This window comes from Dermacentor albipictus, chromosome 2 (assembly GCF_038994185.2).
Source record: "Dermacentor albipictus isolate Rhodes 1998 colony chromosome 2, USDA_Dalb.pri_finalv2, whole genome shotgun sequence".
Taxonomy (NCBI): domain Eukaryota; kingdom Metazoa; phylum Arthropoda; class Arachnida; order Ixodida; family Ixodidae; genus Dermacentor; species Dermacentor albipictus.
Genome location: NC_091822.1, coordinates 126,727,026 through 126,746,975, shown reverse-complemented (window position 1 = coordinate 126,746,975; position 19,950 = coordinate 126,727,026). Strand labels below are relative to the sequence as shown.

General features: G+C 45.7%; 1 long non-coding RNA gene across 1 annotated transcript; it reads right to left on the bottom strand.

The window, feature by feature from the left end:
- Positions 1-350: 350 nt before the first annotated feature.
- Positions 351-18,355, bottom strand: LOC135895918 (uncharacterized). Its single transcript, XR_010562521.1, has 5 exons — positions 17,593-18,355; positions 17,124-17,259; positions 15,962-16,149; positions 11,154-11,474; positions 351-612 (listed from the first exon to the last, which is right to left on the bottom strand). It is a non-coding gene; the product is annotated as an uncharacterized lncRNA (long non-coding RNA).
- Between the last annotated feature and the right edge of the window lie 1,595 nt (positions 18,356-19,950).

The following is a 19,950-nucleotide window of genomic DNA, read 5'->3' as shown; positions in this document are numbered from 1 at the left end:
TCAAATTACAATCCGACCGTATCATGTCTGTAGGTTGTGTGCAAGTCGTACCTTACGATTTTTCGGACCTATTTTCGAGAAATTCATTCCTTACGCTACATGCAGGGCCTGCGTGGTTGGGTATGCGTGGTTCAGACTGATTGTTGTCAAAACGACGGTCGACGCTGGACACATTTTATGCAGCACAGGGCCGTTAACGCTATCTCGTTGAAACTGTTTTTACAAATTCTTGTGGTAAAACGCCCCTTGGATAGCGCTTATCAAGTTTCAGTGTGCAATCGAAATTTCCGAGGCAGCCTGGTGAGAGGTGGTTAAAGAGTGCACTTGCCTCTTTCTAGCGAAAAGCTCAATTTACATGTGAATTATACAACTATGACTTTATGGATTCTCAAGAACCGCACAGCCACTTCTTTTTAAAACATAGAGGGCGCTGCCTTTTGGCGCCATTTTATAACAATACAAATGCCGTCATGCGTCTTTCCATAGGATCCTCCAAAAGCCGGGCATCCTCTCTTGAATTACTTGCTTCCACACGAGGCAAGACTGCTGGCACTGGTCACAACTCTTTTGAGCACACCACCGCGATCTTGCTCCAAAGGTCCAGAAGGCAGTCTGGGAAAATGAAAGGAAAAGACCACTATAGACACAGTAGCTTGCAATAAATAATGCCAAGCTTTCATCGTACAGTAAATTACCAAATCACTTAATGCTACTTCTTTTTCTTATATGTGCAACAAAGCTAATACGTGCTATGCAGCAAACTTGCCACTTTGGTGTTTTTTCACTTGTTCTTTCTTTGGGGTTCATAACCCATCCTTGAAAGCCCTTGAATTTAGAAAAAATAAATTCAAGGGCTCTTAAAATTATTATAATTGAAAATAAATCTGCTCTTTAAAGGGCCCCTCACCAGGCCCCATAGCAAAGTTTGGTTATACACTGGAAGTTGTTACGTGTCCTCTAGGGAGCGTTCTGCAGCAAAAATTTTCAGATCGGCTAACTAATAGTCGAGATAGAAATATTTTAATGCCGCGAACCCATGATTTCAGCAAGCGGGCTCCACTGCTAAGCGAGATGCCCCGTTTAGCCTCCGCAAGCGAAATTCCTTCCCTGCGTTCTCCCATACCGGACCTCGAGGATCGCATGATGCATACGTCACGGGCCTCGCCTTCATTTTTTTTTTCTCAGTTTTGCAGCGCTGCGCATTTCTGCTGATGATGTTGCGCACCTCTTGTGATTTTCTTGTTTCACCCAGCGCACGATTTGGTGAGCGGTGCGCAAGGACACGACTAGCGGTATAATTCAGCGCTACACGAATACTGAGGCAGAACAAGCGAATCGCAGAGCAAGATCACGCGCTGGAACACGGTAGGAAATTGCATTGTTTCGGTACCTGCGCACGTGAGCGCACGACCGTGGAAACAAGCAGACGAAGCGGAAGTAGATCTCTCTTGCTTCGGTGCGAAGTAAAACAGAAAACACGCAGACACTGCGTTTGTGTTTATTTCTCTAAGCTACAATTCGTCAATTCAAGCAACAGATCACACAAATAACAGATGTTGCCTTCAATGATTCTCGAAGTCACGTGTCACCACGAGCGACGTCACACTGTGGACACGACTACGTAGGCGCAGGGTCCCGAGTACGTCACCGTCCGGATTGTAGCGCGATCGCCGCGAAGGAAAAACGGCGTTCGGATTTAAATTTCACACCTTTCTGCGGTGCGTAGCGATGTAATACTTTGCAGGCACGATCGTTAGCGCGTATTGTATGTTCTGCGCTTGTGAGCTCAAAATGGCCAGGCCTAGTGAGGGGCCCTTTTGGGCATTCAAAGTAACAAACTCTGTATAGAGGCTATACCATGGACACTGTCTATCGGGAAACTTCCATCGTGTCGCTAAATGGTGGCAATGTGATGTGTACCATTGGCGTAGGCAGGGGGGTGTCGAACCCCCCTCCGAAATTTTTTGACAAAGCCCACCCCATTTCCCATGGAACAAAGTTTTACGAGGTGGGCTCCGAAAGAGCGACATTGATGAAAGGGAAAGCTTGAATCTGAAAGCAAGGCCAGGGCTTGGAGCGATCCGAAGGGGTTGTCATGTTACCGTACCTAGAACTTACGTTTATCCCGTTTCCCCGCAACCGCTGTCATGTCTGTAGTAGTAGCGTCTCCTTGTCTTCTAGCATCACCTTTTCCCTACCTATCCCCACTCCCCTTCGTGGGAACTGCAAACGAAGAGTGGCAAGGCTGTTATTCACTTATTTCGCCGTCGGTTCTACCCATTCTCTGCCTCCCCTCGACCACTCCCCTCCTCTCTACCATTCTATCTAGCTTCCCTCTGGACTTGGGTATAGTAAGAGGTAAGTGCTGCAATTTCTGCAGTGGTTTAACGGGGAGTCACGGTTAATTACAGCTGTCAAGAGGCTAATGTGGCAATCGATGCCCAGGGAGCTCTGGAAGGCTTTGTGGGCATTCGACAGTGCAAAGGTCCAGACGAGTTTCTCGCATCTTTTCTCTCTGCCAAGCTCCTTTCATGTATATACACGCTCTGAACCACTCCTGATGTGGGCAAACTTCCGAAAAAAACGCCGATTTGTGCATGGCAAAATATATCAAGGACGGGGGTGATGGGCTAGGGAAGCTAAAAAACCACCAAAACAAACAGGTGGGAGGGCAGGTGTGACAATCGGCTCGGAGCCCACGCAGAAACAAATATAGGAATGTTAGCAGCTGCTGTGCCATTCAACAAATCGTTGAATGTTCAAGAGTGTGAGAGTGACTAAATGGAAACAATGCTAAGAAGGGGAGTGGAGTGATGGATATGGAGGTGGGGGGACGCGCATAAAAGGCATCAAGGACGAAGTTGGCAGATATTTGTGGACATAGGGTGAGCGTCTTATCACTGCCCGATTGTTCAACACCAGACCGCCGAGGCCAGTCACCTAGCTGAGGCTCACTTACCACATCGTAACATAAGCTGCTTGCTGCGGAAATCCGACCTGGTGTCAGGAGATAGAACACTTTCAAATCTCTCAAAGCTACTGCCCCTTATTTTACTGCGAACTATGGATGCTGTAATTTTCACAAAGGCTTCTAAACAGGAAGCAGCCCTGCTTTGGACTGTCTGCCTTGTCAGCTCCAGTGTGTGATCAAATAACAATATGCGTCGCGTGACGACAATACCCATGATCGCAAATTACTTCCAAACATCTCTTCAAACAAGTCGGACAGCAGGTCACCAAAACTGAGTGAAACTTGCATCATACGATACTATCGAAATTTCAGCACAAAGCTTCGTTCCTTTATTTTTAAATCTAGAATATATAGCATGCCCACAATGCCGAAAGCGCGATTGAGTAATAGGAAACTTGCAAAATAGTGCCTGCTCTCTCCCGTACGCCACTGTGACCGTGCCATGCACTAGAAGGTCTGGCCGAAAAACAACAATGATCTCCACTGTTACGTGGGCTGCAACAAGTCTGCCATGTAAATGAGAAGATGCACAATAGTGTGCTGTCTTGTTTTTGTATGGCCCCAATTTTAACGGTGTTCGTTTTTCCAAGTCATGTACCAGTTAGGTCATCGACATACATTATATAAATGCATCAATTCGTAAACGAAATTTTAGGGTTCTTTTTAATATCATTTTTAAAAATCGCATAACGATGACAGCACAATGTGATGCTAAGTAACTGCAAAACATGCATCCTCGTTTTTACAGCATTCTTGTCCAGGGAGTGCTAGGAGTTTGCCTTTGCGTGGTGCACAACCTCCACCTCCAAGGTGTAGCAGTTGGCGGAACACCCCCAAGTGGCTATGCCACTGATGTGTCCATAGCCATTAATGACAGGCATGCTTAAATCACCATTACCATCACGGAGCTAGACAAAGCCGGATCAAGCGACCAAGCCATGCCATCATTTTGTTAAAAATTAAATTATGGGGTTTTAAGTGCCAAAACCACGATATGATTATGAGGCACGCTGTAATAGGGGACTTTGGAAATTTGGACCACCTGGTGTTCTTTAACGTGTACCTGACTCTAAGTACACAGGCGTTTTCACATTTTGCCCCCACCGAAACGGGGCCGCCGTGGCCGGGATTCGATCCCGCGACCTCATGCTTAGCAGCCCAACACCATAGTCACTAAGTAACCACAGCAGGTCACCATTTTGTTATGTTGCTAGTTGGTCCACACCATAGCCATCATGATGGCTCCAATTTTCAAGCCCTAGGCTCTAGAAATGCTTGACGGAAAGCAAGTTTCAGCCATTTGGCATTAACACGATGAGTATCCTTGGCTGCAGTTGGACACTACCGAACATCATGCCAAATGCGACTGACGTTACAATGGGAAAGTCAACTTAGAGAGACAACTTGAAGAGCTTGAAGCGCGTGACCAACTCAGCAGCTGCTTAGCTGCAAGAAGTTGCAGCTAAGAAGATTTTATTACTTTTCAGTGTATATGTATGAATAAGGTTTGCTTTGCCTCCTTAGAATTGTGACCTTTGGCATCCTTGAAATCCCTGAATTTTGAGTTGGGTGTTCTTTACGAACCGTGTTTCTTGCTCTTAGTCACCATTTTCATTACATTGCACCGCCACACGAAATTTCCTGGAAACCTTATCACTAGGACAACACAGCCACCATAGAAAATGCTGCAGTAGCACCTTACAAAGTACTGATAGGTTGCATCAACTCTGAGCAGTCTACAAGATTTAATTTCATCACGATCAATACGTCAGCAATAGAGACACACCAAGCATTTGCCCATACATAAATGAAAGTGTATTAGCTAACCCGATGAGCAACCAGTATAAGGATTGCAATGCTGTACCCTTCCGTGCCTTGCTGTAGTTTCATATTTTATTTTCCTAATGAATTGCCTTTGCTTTCATTGGAGATGCAAAACCTGAGCTTTTTGAGTGTCATTTGACCATTAATGTTAATACTGTAAATTCAAGTTCTTTAATTGCTGTAAAGCACTAGTTGAAAGAGCTTGAGGAGCCAAAAGTGGCATATACTACGAGAGCGTGACAATGGTTGTGATACAGGCCGCGATTCTGTAGTGATGACTACCGCTCAATTCTATGCCACTCTCACCATCCATCATTCATGGTTGCCCGATTCCGTTGATAATGCGTGCAGAGCATCGCTCTCATAACTGATGAAGCACAAAAAGCACAAGGGGAAATACCGTAAAAGGCACTGCAAGAAAATCGCGGCCACAGTTTGTCGAGGCCAAATGCAAGCGCATGTGTGCGCAGAAATGCGTCCACAAACTTGGGCCGTATTCTTGGACGATCACCTTCAAAGATACTTTCATTTTCGTGATATTGTGATTATACTCACGGACAACTTTCCATGTAAATGAAGGGAATCTACGGAGGCAAAGCGTGCACAGGCGAGGGCGCTTCTGGAAAAAGTCTCACACTTTCATCTGCATAAGGCTAAGCTGGGGAAGGAGAAACATAAAAACCTTATTTACAACAGCTAAATAAGGCAAAACACACCACTGAGTGTTGAAGTTAAGGGGCCCTTGAAACGGTCCAGACAAATTTTGTAGACGCGTAGGGTACAGCTTAAGTAGAACATTCGCACCACAATTTAAGTGAAGCGTTAGGTATTAATGGAGCTACAAACAAGTTACCCTCCTCCCTAACCATGCTTTTCCTCCTCAACTCGCTCACCGAGCAATCGGCGCTAAGCTCCGCCTTCACTGGTTCTGCGTCACGATGCGACGTCACATTGTTTACTTCCAGTTGTTTTGGAGACTGCCCCCGCCCGTGCGAAACCTCTCCGCTAGCCCCTTGGCCATCGACCCCAAGCGAGAGCTATCGAAGCAGCGTGCGTTGCGAGCATACTGTCGCAGCGCTGAATGTGTCTGGTATTCCGGTAACCACACACTAGCTGAACGTTTCGACGGAGCGGTGGAGGCATAAACTCAAGCTGATGAAGGAACCTTAGCGTAGACGTACGTGAGCTGCCTGATCGGTCTCTACAGTCCAGCTACCCGTTGGCGTAGAGCTTAACCAGCCAAAGAAAGAGCTAATATTGCTCTAAGCAAGTGTAAAACATTTCAAACATTTACAAAAACAACGTGTTAACAATTACTCTCCTGCGAAAAATTTATGCCAGCAGCAAAGAATACATTTTGTTACTGCTACTGTGTCTGGTTGAGCTCTATGCCACCAGGTGGCTGCACCATGTAGACCATTCACATTTGCGCTTCCGTTCATCCCATGAAACGATACGCAAGGGGACACGGCCAGGCCCTGTCCCCTTGCGCTTGCGTTTACCCTAATACTGGACTCGCGAAACGCTATTGCGTTAGTAATCTTCCGGTGTAAAGTGAAGGCCGCAATCGCGCAAATCCTGGCGCTGCTCGGATAGCGGCAGTCTGATGCGCTGCAGTCAGTTCGCTTGTCTACTGGCTTGCAGAGGGACACGATGTCGCAGCGTGACATATTGCCAGTCGCTACGTTTGCAATCCACAATGCAACAAAGTTGAATCATAGCGCTTGCGAAAAGACTGACCGACACTGACAGCAGAGCTCTCATCAAAGACGGAGCACGTTGTAATGCAAGCAGACGACACTTGCTGTGTGCTGGAAGTGCTTAAGTGTACTGAAAAATTGTTGTTATGCATTCCCTTTATGTTACTTTATTTTTGTGAAAACAAATTAACAAACATTCCAACTACTACGAACATCATTTGTTTACCATAAAGTAAGAAAAATTATCGATCACGCGCCCTGGTCAGCCAATCGGATAGCTCGCCCCACTGATGTCATATGGCTGATTTTCATCATATGGGTAGGGGCGGCTTGAACCGCCGTGCAGTGTGCTGTGATCGGCAGCGATGTGCATTTTTAAAACTTTATAATAAATTACATGCTTTACGCGGAGCACTTAGATGCGCCAATTAATGATCAGAAGGACGTACTCTAACGACTCAGTACGTTCGTAGAAAATCGTCAAAATCATTTCAGGGTCCCTTTAACTTAATTTGTGGCTTTTCCCTTTCACGTCTGAACAATTGTGAAACTGCCACACACGGAAGCTGTGTCGGTACAGTGTCTGCTCCGGGAGCCCAACAGTGCTGCCAAACACTGCCAGTCCACTTGGCACGATAACACATGTGCAAATGCTCTGCCCCTGTAGATTTCCCTTCATTGCCACAGAATGTTGCCAGAGTATAGCACCAGATGCATCGATGGGCGGCGACGTTTCCACACTGTGATAAGATAACGTGCTTGGCACTTTGCCAAGAATGACTCTGCTCATAGATGCCAGTGTGTCTTGCGCTTATAATGTGAAAGATGGTGTGGTTGGCACTGTTTCAATAAGGTTACTATAAAGGCTCTGTGTTCCAAGAATACAGTCACATGTAGATGCAGACATGTCCTGCGCTAGTCATGTGACATTGAAGGTATCCTTGAAAGTGAGGATCCAAGAATTCCGGCACACCTTCCTTGGCCGATTCTGGAATAAAGTTAGTTATTTTTGGGCAAATCCAGTATTTTGGGCTCCTGCTTATTCAGATTTCTTGGCGGTCCCTGTCAAGTTCAAATTGTCCGTCAGCAACTGCATTTTTGGAGCACTCACTCCTAGCTTCATCGATAGGACCTGTTGTTATCAAGAGACAGTCCGGACTGTACTGTTTGCCATGCTCTTTGTTGCTGTAAACAGATTTATGTAGTGTACATTCTGCTGGCTATTATGTTCTGAGAATGAGATACAGCAAATGTTTGGGCGTTGAGTAGGCTGAAAAAGGGGGAAGAACATTCCAGCAGAACCCATCTTACGATGACTGTCAATGTTAATGTGATTAGCATTCAAGCAACGTAGCAACACACCATGCTGAAGGAACCTTTATTTACAATATGCAGTGCTCATTGTGAGATTTACATTGCTTAGGCTACATGCAACATACTACACTGTCTACGAGATTGGCTCACTTTGCTGACGCTCGCTCACTGTCGTCGGCTCACTGTCGCATGCTTTCACTCGCACACACATTGTGCGGCATACAAGGACAATATTATCCCAGTATTTCTGTACCACAAACAATACCTATAGCAACTGCCAGAGCAGGTCAACCCAGTGCACCTCTGCCTACCCACATATGCTGCTATCGTGCCAACACCAACTAGCTCTTTCGAATAACAGCATGTTATAATGATTTCCTTACCATGGCACGCACATAACCACAACTGTACATGCCCCCAACTGCACTTACCCACGCGTATCCAACAAGCACGCAGCATATATCATGCCAACGCCAACTAGCTGATCTTAATAGTCGTCCTTGCATGTTGATAATGATTATGATTTCCATACTGTGGCATATGCCCATAATGAGGGATCGGCCAAGAAGCAGCTGGTACATTTAGAATAAATAACGAGAAACAAAGAAATACAAGCAAATGTAAGAGTTTGCCACATTACTTAGCACAGGTGTTTCAGAGCACATGCATCAGTTTCCTTCACGCCAAGACACAGGAATGAAATGGGCCAATTTATAGCATTTCATAAACCGATTCACATAGATTCCAATATGTGCACTGGATCTTCAATTTTCTTTTTTTTTTATTGAAGAGCAGCATAAACAGGCCAGATAGGTATACAGATAGGTAGTAAGCTAAGAATGCTGCATGAACAGTAGTCCAAATCCCAGTGGCGTCACTGGGAAAAGTTTTGGTTTTCATTCTACGGCAAGGGCGAAGCTGAGGATGACAAGCTCGCCTGATGATGACGGCCACTGTCAGCGGTATAACGAAAAAGGCAAACACAGCAAACCGACTTTTAAGCTTTTAGGTGCTGTTGTAAAAGCAGCCTTTTTTTCTAGTTTTACTGTTATCGTTGATGGTGCCCCTGCTATATCACATAGGAACTGACTATGTAGTGAAGAGGTTCTTCACTATAGCCATATAGTGATGAGGTAACAGCAGCCTATCCAGAACCTGTGTAATAGTGGAGCTTTCTGTCTAGCTTCATGGCGTCGCGGAAATGCATTGGGCTCCCGATTACGGGGTCCAGAGTTCGAATCATGTCGTGGCATTCTTTTTCTTTAATGTTGCGGCATTATTATTTTTCTTGTTTCACTTATTCTGTAGTCATTCTTCAGTCCCATGCTTCACCACTATGCCTGACAAGGAGGGCTCCTGCCAAAGGGAGGTGGTGAATGACGACTGACTGTGAGGAGCTGTGTTCGTCGGTGTTTATTTGGTGTGCTGACCAATGTTGCCCACCAAGCCTGGTGGACCCACGAAGATTATACCCAAGGAGGCGTCACATGCTTGTCACAGTCGACGGTGTTCCTTTGAAGCCCAGGTGCCTATAATGAGTTCTAACCTCCGTCATGGACTGAGGATTCTGATGCCTGCTACTACACGAGCCGTACACACTGCCAACGGCAGCACTGTTGCCGTCACTGGAATGTGTGCTGCCCTAATAAACATTGCCACCAGCCATGTTCCAGTCCTTTTTACAGAGCTGACCAACTGCCTTCATGATCTTATTCTCGGACTGCACTTTCTCATGCTCCGATTGACTGTTCTGCTGGTGCCCTTTGCCTTGAGCTCTCTCTTCTCCTGCATGTTCGTGCCGAACTCCCGAACAGCTTTAGTGCAACCACCTTTGTCCACCTGCAGCCTAAAGCCTTTACTTTCGTCGATTTGTGATGATCTTTCCCTGTGCCTGATGATGATTACATGGTAACACCTGTTCCTGATGAGCTTTTGATGTGCAATATCACTGTGCCCCACTTCGTCGTAACTGTTGCCAATTACTGTACATGCCTCCCAATCATCAATTTTGGCCCAACAAAGCAAGTTCTGCCCAAGGCATATAGGTTGCCACATTGTGCACTATAGTAGATGTCATGACTAGATGTCTGCTCCAATTCTTCAGCATATCCACTGTCCACAGGATGCAATTTGCCTCGATGCCACATTTAGTCTCATGATTGCTACTGCTTGAACAAGTAGCAGCTCTATGCAGCTCTTTGGTTTCCTATCGTGACATCTTTGACCTCAGCAATTGACGATCGGGTCAGGTTTTACTTTTTAAGCATCACATAAATACTGGTGATGCTAGTCCCATTCATCACCGGATATATTGAGTTTCTGCATCAGAACGTAAGGTTATTCGAGATGAAGTGCACAGGATGCTTATCAAAGACATTGATGAACCCTTGTTGAGCTTTGGACGTTGCTCGTTGTGCGTGTTAAAAAGAAAGACAGCATGTAGCGTTTTTGCATACTTTATTATCATCTCAACCGAACTACCAAGAAGGACGTCTACCCCTTGCCTCACATTGACGATGCCCTCGATTGCTCCACGGTGCCAATTACTTTTCATCAATAGACTTTCGGTCTGGTTATTGGCAGATTTCTATGGATAAAAAAGACTAGGAGAAGACTGCTTTTGTCACCCCTGACTGCCTACATCAATTCAAAGTCACGCCATAAGGTCTATGCAATGCCTCAGCAACGTCTGAACGTGTGATGGATTCTCTGCTTCAAGGGTTCAAATGGCCAAAATGTGTTTGCTACCTAGACGACATTCTCGTATTTTCCCCTACATTTGAGACACACCTTGAGCGCCTATCAGCTGTTCTTCGTCTTCTGCAAGGCTTGGCTCCAATTGAATTCATCAAGGTGTCACTTTGGTCACCAGCAGATTGCAGTGCTGAGTCACCGCGATGATGCTTCCGGTATTCAACCAGATCTGGAGAAAATTCGTGCTGTCATGTCTTCTCCCATACCTCAGTCTGTCAAAGAGGTCCGAAGTTTTGTAGAACTATGCTCCTACAACTTTCGCAGCAATCGCCCAACCACTTACTGATCTTCTGAAGAAGGATGTGCCGTTTATGTGGAGTCCCGCTCAAGCTGCTGCTTTTTCCCACCTCACTACCATTCTCACCACGGCACCTTGCAGCAATTAGATTAATTGCTGCAAGTTTTGCTCGAAGTGATGGTAGGCTGTTACTAAAGCCACGGATGCCGTTTTGGGTTCTTATCCAGTTTCAATGTCCATTTCATTTTCGCACCCACTTATGTGGAAGAAAGGTGCACGGTTTGAATAAAGATGCACATTAGAATTGGGTACATATCACACATAAAAAACTGGACAGACGACTAACACTTACCGTATAAAGCAGTAACAGGGCCTAATGATGAGGACCTTTCATTCCTTGCATTGCTTCCGAGTAGGATACTTGGCGTCGACATTGAAGAGAATGGCGTGGTGACGAAATCCAAGTTGCCTTTCAGGTGGCTCCACCCAATCTGTGGCCTGCCTGAATGGCGTATGTGTTCGTTTATCAACCAAAGCTAGTGAGTCTTCTAATTCACAATCACACCGAGAACAGCTTCACGTCGCACAAATGCAAACACACGCCATGCAGATTCTGGCTGTTAAGGCAATGAGGTGGCTTCTTCTGACATGAGATGTGTTGTCCAGGGTATCCCTGCAAAATAGAATACGAATGACAATGTATTCTGATGCATCACCGGTGGAAGCCTTATTCAAAAGCTCATCGGTCAGATACCTGGTGCTTTTAAACAGGGACATCATACACACAGTCCTCACGATCAGCCTCGTGGCCAAATGCCTATTTACAAAACTGCCTAGCTGTCAGACGGCCCCTTTCCTCTAAACGCAATGCAGGTATGGTATGCTAGCTGCAGTGTGTGAGGTCCAGCATTTCACCAGAGACTCTTGCTATTTCGGTGCTGCAAAAGCTATGCTTTTCGCACTTACAGCATGTGGTTGAAGTACATAATGGCAGCATGTGATCGTCTGCGATCACAAATTTTTATTATGCTGAAAAACGCGCAACCTAACAAGACCAAAAAAAGAAAGAGAGACAATCACTCCTTTCTGCTTCATAAGCCTGTGCTGTTTTCCTTCTAAATACCATGTAGAGGCAGGGACAGAATATTGCGGCATCTGCAAGCACATACCAAACTGCGTTCTAGTGCCCCAGAAGCACAAGAACAAAAGTATGTGCAATGCCATGTCTCAACACCACACATTTGCTTGTTCAGAGGGTGCAAGAATGCGCTCACAAATCCTGCAACATTTTGTCCCTGCCAGTACCAGCTAGCCTGGCAGCAAGCTCTCCATTGAAGATCACAAATTCATTCAATTTGCTTAGTGCACATTTACAGCCTGGAGCAATGGTATCATCTGTGTTGCAAGACTCTGTAGAAAGCTGAGACTAAAATGAGAAAAACCTTGTGTACTACGCTGACCATGACCAGAAGCAGCACTAAATCACATTGTTCTGCGTGCTATAAGCACATTCTAACAGCCAGGCACTCAACATTCCACCATGCATATTGGGCGTCAGGTGCAAAATATGGTAATAACCAATGCCTGAAAAAAAAAAAAAGATGAAGCGCCAAAAGTGATAGCACACTAAGAAGGAGCAAAGACAGGAGCGCCTTGTCCTTTCTTTGTTCCTTTTTAGTGTGCTGTCACTGTTGGCGCTTCCATCTTTTGAAAACTATGCACCACCTAGCCCCACAACGTGTTTTACTACCAATGTCTGCATCATGTTATTGGAGCATTTGCGTCCTCTCTTGCACATGCCAAGCCAACAATGGCTGCAAGATACATGAATCGCAGTGAACTGCGTGGATTGACAAAGAACTCTACAGATTTGTATGAACCCTATATCTGTAACTGCCAACAGCATTCTCCGAGAATGAAAGGAAAGCTATGGAGGCAAAGTGCATGCCTAACAGTGCTCCTGAATAGTCCCCAGCCTCAAGTCGGGGAATAGAAAACATAAGCATATTATTTATTATAACACTTCTCTTAAAATATGACACAAAATGCACCACTCAGTGTTATATTTGAATTAATTTTCTTGCACTGCTCTTCCATGTTTTGGCAAATGTGAAGCCGTGACAATGAGGAACCTATACTGATTTAGCATGTGCTCCAAGAAAATGAAACTGAGAGTGCTCTCGAAAGCTCTGCCGGACTACTTGGAGCAGTAACATGCGTGTAGGAGCTTCACCCCTGTAACTTTCCCTTCACTGCCTCAGAAAGTCCTCTGCGAGTATAGTGAAGTTGTTAGGTTGACTAGTCCACCTCTGTGAACCTCACCTTTACTTCCCCAGAATGCTTAGGACACTTGGCGATCTACAGCAATTTTCACCTATTTCAGCTTTTTCTGCAGCTCTCCAACATGTTTAACATTGGGAGTAGTGTCGCACGTAGACAAAGTAAAGCTGTGAAATGGTAGTGCTGTGAATGTTTTCGCTTTGCATTCAGATTGCAACAGCCTTGCCAACCTAGTAGAAAAGACAGTTTCATCTTTCCTGCAAACCACTGACACTGGCCAGTAACCCGAGGCTGGTGAGCAGCGAGATGCACTGTAATTGCTACATTTTTTTTTTACATCATCTCAAGGCTCCATAATTTGCTTAGTCTTAGGCTTTCCAATTTTACCAGAAAGTTCCTGAGGATACACACTCCTCTAATCGCACAAGGTTGCTATCCGACACACCCAGTAGTCATACCTCTTTAGACCGTCAAACAGCACCCGGGCAAGCAATCACTGAAATTGACAGTTTCCCCCAATGCACCTAACTAACCCACACACTTGCAACATTGCCCATGCATCACCCTCAACACTCCCACTATGATGTTCAGTTCTTCTAAGTGTGCTTGCACTTGTGCATCTGTTTACATATCAGTGTACATATCTTCACTGAAAAATTGGCCTTGTTCAATGCCGCATCTTTCTCATTGTTATAACTGATTTAACTGCACAGGAGAAAATTTACCCCAAATTGCTAGCATTTTGGAAAAGCTTCTGAGTGTACAGTGCAATTACGCTGTGAATCGGTGACCTTAAGCTTACAGACCAATGACCCGGCACTCCAACTATGCCGTGGACTCGTATGGCAGTATAACCTCATCATGTGATCACTGTGCATACTGGCAAGTTACGACACTGGGAAATTAGAATGCACAGACAGTACACGAAGCCAGGGACTTCACTGAAGCTGTGTTTATCAAGGTATTTCACCGTGCCATGCAAAGTCAAATTGTTGTGCTCTTCTCCACCCTGGCACCAAATTGAAAATTTTTGACGTCAGTTTCTGAGGCATTAATATTCGGTTTCCAGTTATTAGTCTATTGTTATGTGAACAGTCAGCCATAAAAAGTGAGTGAATAAAGTTATGCAGATCCCACGGACTGTGGTTATCGAGGTGAACAAAGCTTTCTGTGCCGTTTGCAGTGATTGACAATACTTGACGGTGATTTTCACTGCATATGGCATATGGCAGTCGTGAGGAGATGTTAAATGTTACCCTGGATACACCACTAGCATTTGTCTGCGCAGTGCACAGAACACACAGCGAGACGTGCTTGCTCAAGGCGTTGCTGTTGTGCCATTGTTGGTAGCATCGAGAAGGTTAGCACAGTCATTGCCTCACACGGCACATCACATTGTGGCTAAAGTGTTCGTTTGCTTGTGCATTCTTGTCTTCGTGCTGCGGTGCTTGAATGCAGCTTTGCCTCTGCATTGCCTGTGTCAGTTGTCCACATGGAGAAACTTGCACCATGTTTATTTTTCAGAAATATCAGAAACGTGCTGTACCGCACCTTAAATTTAGAATTTTCCAGTTTCCAGTTTCCCTTTTTATGACAGCGTTGTCCTTGCCCATCCTGTGTTTCCCATCTTTATTTCCTTTCTACCATTATATTGATCTTTTCTCTGCACTGTTGCATGTGATTGCAAAGGTAAGTGCTGCAGCTTCTGCAATGTTTTTGCAGAGCGGGGGGGGGGGGGAGGGGTTCAAGCATAATTGCAGCTGTCTGGAGGGATGCATTTCGCTAGAATAGCAGCTTGGGCTTGTTGGTTTTCCATCCTGCTAGTAACAGCGCTGTTACTAGCAGGCTGTCTGGAGGGAACTGTGTCAATGTCCAGGAAATTACAGAGGCAATTGTGGCAACGGCCAGGGAGCTCCTAAGGGCATTGTGGCAATGCCGAGGGAGCTCTCGCTGGACAGGTCTCATAGACCCCTCTCCCAAGCCTCAGCCATGTGCATGTTCTCAGCCCTCCCCCCAGCGCAGCATGCCAGACAGCGCCGCAGTGGAAAAGTCGAAGAAAGAGGCACAGAAAGCATTGCTTTAAAAATGCAAAATGGAATTAAATTTGCATCCAATGGTGTCTGTGGCTCATTGGTGAAACATGCTGGTGAAGCGGGGTGACAGGTGCGCTGTGCCTTCCCTTAAGTGCTGCCCCATACTCCATTTCAGACTTAGCAGGCAATGCTGCAAAAGCTAAGCAAGTAGTGTGGTCATAGAATTTTCAATATATGCATTCCTCAGTAAAGTTTTTTTATGGTCTGCAATTCTTTCTATGGCATATCTACTTTATATACAACCTCAACTTGTGGACTTCGTTATGTCAGACTGCATATTTCTTACGTGCCTTTGTTCTTCCCGTTTGTGAAGCACAATGTTCTGATCGAGCGCATAAGCAATCTTCTGTGGCCATGCTGGTTGCAGAAGTGTGTCACTCCGCTTGTCCAATGGTAAAGAGGTTCAGATCTGCGACCCCTTCCATGTAATAACATCATAGTTTGAAACATAAAAGTACGACACTTCGTGCTACATCAAATTACATAATGCACACCTGTTTTTCTTTCATATGTGACGCACTATATTTTGGTCACGAATGCAAACAGAGAAAGGAGTGTCTCTAGCCTTTGTAGCGTTAACTGCAATGTGTGAAACCGATTATAAGTGACTTCAGGTTTCGGCTACAGTATGAAATGCCCCTGCTCCTCTGTTTCTGATAAACGCGATCAAGACTGCATATCATATGTTCTTGACTGGGATATCTTCACAATTTACTGTTCCAGTCTGACCATATGCTTCTCGGTAAACCCAATGAACATCCATATGTGGGTGTTATGAACAACTTACCTGGTGCAGGAAGTGATGCCAGAGCTGTAACTTCTGCTGCCACACAGTGATGTGTCACCGGGTTGAGCCGCCGCACCAAGCTCCCCTGCTACTCCTTTTGCAGTGACAGACAAGCGTGATGCTGAGTGGCACACCTGTCTGCACGCCTCGATTAGTGGTTTGCTTTACCAGTGGGGATCCTTGGATCCCTAGAAAAAAAACGAAAAAAGAAAGGGAACAGGATAAGTGCACTGTAAAAGAAGTAACAAAGGAATGCAATATAAGAGGGGTGGGCAAATATTTGAAGTCTTGAATACAAATTGAACTATTAAAACCACTATTCAAACTGAAATGAACTAAAGAAACTATTATTCAGTACTGTAAAACATTCGAAACTGACCAAATATTTTGCAACAGCCAAATGTTAAATTATGGTTACTGTTCTCTGTCTGCTAAAAGAAATAACTACAAATCATCAGGTGTGGCCAACAAAATGTTTCGAACCAATGCAGAAAACAAGTAATGCAAGCTTTGCTTTCTGTTTCACGGCAGAAACCTTTATGACAACCTGCGACTTTTGCATGCAGAGTTGTCATTTAGTTTTTTTTGGTAGTCTTGTCATTCTACCCGCACTTCCTAAAGTGCAGGCAGGTGTTGATGTCACCCCATACATAAGCGAGATTTAATTTACATGGCGACCAAGGTCATCGGTGCCCAGCCACGCTTATCACGTAACTGGGATTAAAAAAAAAGAAAATGACGAGGACTGCGTGCAAATACTGTCATCAGCTCTATGGCAGTTGAAGTATATGTGAACGAGGTACATACACCACGTACTGCTTTCATACGGGTACTTTTGACGATTCTCGAGTCAATTAACCATTACTTATATGAACTTTTCATGGAATAGAAACTTCAGTTCTAGCAAAATTCAGTCTGGTCGGGGGATATAAAATCGTGATTTTGCGAATGGTATGAAATGTCGACTCGGTAGAATGCTTGGAGAGTCGTTAAGGAAGACGGACGAGGAGGATCTCTGCCGTGGATACTGCCTTACGCACAGGGGCGTCTCCAAATGCCTGACCTGTTCCCCCTTCTAAGCACTATGGAGTACTAAGCGATGGGCACTCTGCACCCCCTAATGAAAAGAATCCTCACGCCACCACTGCAGGTACGCACTCACCTCTATTCCTCGTGTACGCGTGAAAGGAAACCTGAGTTGCCATATCGCGAGTGTGCGATGAACACTTTGGACACGTGTGCTGACTCCTTGGAATGTCTGCACCTGTCTGCGTGGGACGACTGTCAGCACAGGGAACCTGAAAACGTTGTAATGCGCATAAGCGGCAAGTTGGGCGTTGCCAACTGCGGGCGTGAACAAGCGAAGATATCGGTCAAACTTCAACATTAGTGAACGACGTTCCGAAGACTACGGGAAGAAGATATAATTCTGCGTAACCTACAGGCGCATTATGTAGACAAATGAATAAAACAACAACAAAGAGCACACAAGTACGACAGAGCGGATATCGCCACGCCATCGAGCAATCCGCAAAGATTCTTCACAAGGATGTTTTAAGAAAGATTTTATACCTTGCGCTGAGAACGGCAGCGCATCACGAGCTCACGTGAGAAATCATTGGTGCACTCACTTCGCCAATCTCGGCTTTTTGTAGCGGTGCTTGCCGTTCATATCCCAAGAGCAACGAAGGAACAGCGTCCGCATTAAGCAGAGGTCTTTTATAGACACCGAGCTCCAGGGACAAGACAGGGTCGACGGCGTAATCCTCTCGGCGAAAATGCAACGAGCACACTTTCTGTTTTCTTCCTTCCAGCCTTCGAAATGGCACTGCGGTCATCCACAGCGAACGCCGTGGTTCTCCGATTGGCACGTAATGGTAAAAGCAGGCGGGCCAGGCACCAGCTTCGCTCTCGGTCTTAGGCTGAGTACTACCTGGCCCATTCGGGCAACCGACAACATCACAAACCAGGGCATAAGGCATCGTTTTCGCGTCAATGGTGGTTTTGAAGGTGGTGTTGAGCGACCAACACAAGGACATCAACGCCAACGCCAGAACTTCTCTCACCGTTCGCTTCCGCGACCAATAAATAGTGCGTCACGTATGAAAGAAGAATATAAATACGTGCCCCGTCAATAAATGTCAATTAAGGCTCACACTTATATCTCGCGATATATCGCGTATTTACTGCATGAGAGGTATTATAGCTCCGACTCTATTTGCCACGAAACTAGCGGAGTGACCTGTCTCTGCAACTAGCAGCCACAGTCGACAGCCCGTCTAGAGTTGGGCGAAACGGCTCACTTCAGTGAGCGGCTCAGAACGGCTCCGCTCATTGAAATGAGCCGGCTCAATTGAACGGCTCATTTAAATCTGTAATGGTGATTGGGTCGCTCGTGAGCGAGCCGGGCCTTTTGTGCCACTCCTTTAAAGAACGAGTGAGCCGTGGTTCTTTCTTTTCCGCTCCCTCTCTCCCCAAGTGCGGCGCAGGGACCATCACTTTTTTTTTCTTTTCCTGCCGCATGCTACCGCCAAGCCTTGGGCTTGAGGTTGTGGCAAACTTCAGGGGCTGTGGCTACCTTCATTGGTTACCGAAGCTTAGGACGGGCCTCGAAATACGGCCGCCCTAACTTCTTTGTTTGTAAACTTACAAAAACGCAAGCAAATGCATTAGAAGTAACCAGTCAGTATTGTCTAGTTTAGCTAGAGGCTCCGTGCAGTGGCTTGTAATTCTGCAAGTACCTAGGCTTTAACATGTGGGTCGATAAGTAGGGTCTTGTAGTGTGTGTTCTCTGTGTGAGAATTACCATTTATTTAGTTACAGTTAGTTCGGCCGTCTGTGTGACTCTGCTTCTGTAACTCAGTTTGCCTTTGTACATTTATGTACATGTTCATTTCCTCTCTTTATCATCTGCATTCGTCAATCATCCCAATCTTCAAACACTGCCTGGAGAGGCCCTGTTCCCCTGTTAAGTAAAGGAAAAGACCATGCCTAAATTTACTACATGGCTATTTTACTAATGCATATATCGTTTTCTTTTTAATGAAAACCAAATAATTAGACTTCATAATACAGGTTACACTATAACCTCTGCTATAGAGTCTAGTTAATTGGTTAAAAAAAAAACTAGATGTGCATTAGTAGAATAACCATATTATAGGTATTTTTACTAATAATTTCGAAATGTTGCACCAGCTCACGATGCACGGTCGATGGGAGTCGTGAGACATCGCTCGAACAACAGCTGTCAGCAAATGGCGCCATCCTTTGCAAATGACTTGCCAGAACACACGTTCTGAGCGAAACAATGCTCGCAGACAATGGACGACAACAAGGAAAACAACACTGCAGGACAACATAAAGCGAGGACAACACATACTGCGCTCTGCGGGCACTCTTTTGCTCGGAATGTATCTCAACCAACTCGCCCAGCAATACGCACTTTGCCAGAAGACCCGGCTCCGACTGAACGGGTCGGCACGGCTCACTGAACGAGAGAGAAGCGGCTCTCCAAAAGAGTTGGACGGCTCACTGAACGAGAGAGAAGCGGCTCTCCAAAAGAGCCGGCTCTTTTGGAGAGCCGCTTCTCTCTCGTTCAGTGAGCCGTGCTGACCCGTTCACTCAACCAGCTTTCTTGCATTGCTAATAGATGGCATGCAAATCGCACCCGGCTCTGACGGAACAGTTCACTGAACGAGAGAGAACCGGCTCTCAACCAGCTTTCTCGCACTGATAATAAATGGTGCGCAAATCGCACTTGGCAGAACACCCGGCTCTGACGGAACGGTAGGGCACGGCTCATCATGGCTCACTGAACCGGCTCTCCAAAAGAACCGCCGCTCACTTTTACTGAGCCACGGCTCACTCGCTCTTTTAGAAGAGCGGCTCAAAAGATCCGGCTCGCTCCTGAGCGACCCATCTCTAAGCCCGTCACTACAGTGCCAAGTTGGTTCTTTATTCAATGACAGTGCCATCACGGTGTCACTTGT